Source organism: Micromesistius poutassou (genome assembly GCF_964030765.1).
Source record: "Micromesistius poutassou genome assembly, chromosome: 15".
Lineage (NCBI taxonomy): Eukaryota > Metazoa > Chordata > Actinopteri > Gadiformes > Gadidae > Micromesistius > Micromesistius poutassou.
The window spans coordinates 17,964,282-17,965,722 of NC_140285.1; positions in this window are offsets into that span (position 1 = coordinate 17,964,282).

Below are 1,441 nucleotides of genomic sequence, written 5' to 3' on the forward strand. Positions count from 1 at the left end.
ACCCCCGCTGCAGTGAGGAGAGACCGCCTCCTGACCGCCTCCCTGACCCCCGCTGCAGTGAGGAGAGACCGCCTCCTGACCGTCTGACCCCCGCTGCAGTGAAGAGAGACCGCCTCCTGACCGCCTCCCTGACCCCCGCTGCAGTGAGGAGAGACCGCCTCCTGACCGTCTGACCCCCGCTGCAGTGAGGAGAGACCGCCTCCTGACAGTCTGACCCCCGCTGCAGTGAGGAGAGACCGCCTCCTGACCGCCTCCCTGACCCCCGCTGCAGTGAGGAGAGACCGCCTCCTGACCGTCTGACCCCCGCTGCAGTGAGGAGAGACCGCCTCCTGACCGTCTGACCCCCGCTGCAGTGAGGAGAGACCGCCTCCTGACCGTCTGACCCCCGCTGCAGTGAGGAGAGACCGCCTCCTGACCGTCTGACCCCCGCTGCAGTGAGGAGAGACCGCCTCCTGACAGTCTGACCCCCGCTGCAGTGAGGAGAGACCGCCTCCTGACAGTCTGACCCCCGCTGCAGTGAGGCTGTCATGTCTTATGTTGTCTTATGTCTTATGTTGTACGTACACTATGTCTTATGTTGTCTTATGTTGTACATACACTATATGTCTTATGTTGTCTTATGTCTTATGTTGTACATACACTATATGTCTTATGTTGTCTTATGTCTTATGTTGTACATACACTATATGTCTTATGTTGTCTTATGTCTTATGTTGTACATACACTATATGTCTTATGTTGTCTTATGTTGTACATACACTATATGTCTTATGTTGTCTTATGTCTTATGTTGTACATACACTATATGTCTTATGTTGTCTTATGTCTTATGTTGTACATACACTATATGTCTTATGTTGTCTTATGTCTTATGTTGTACATACACTATATGTCTTATGTTGTCTTATGTCTTATGTTGTACGTACACTATATAGTGCTTCATTGGTTCATTTCCATGCTAATTTGTTAATATCTGATATTACTATATATGTATCTATATTATCTAATTATAGGAAATACACTGAGCAATGGTAAAACATTTAATGAACACCGATATCCAGGTAGTCTACAGCCTGCATTAGCTTCTTTTCAACCCCACGTAAAATGTGACAAGCGTGTCTGCAACGCCACCATTGAGTAGGCCTACACATATACATATTTATATCTGTGTTAATTCCATAAGTCCTATTCGTTTTTCCACCACAAGGGGGTGATGTCAACTAAAATACTCTAGAAAGGTTTTCATGGAACTAATAGAAGTCCATAACGCAGAACAGTGCTGTAATGAATACAGCACACATCAGATGGCGTGACGTGTTACATCATGTTGTTGCATGTTTCACATAGTTGCGCTGCAGTGGTGTTGTAAACCAAGCCAGCCCGTTTGCTTTAGGAGCTGCTGGTGTCACTGCTGCCTCCATTGTGCACAGGGCCGCCTGAG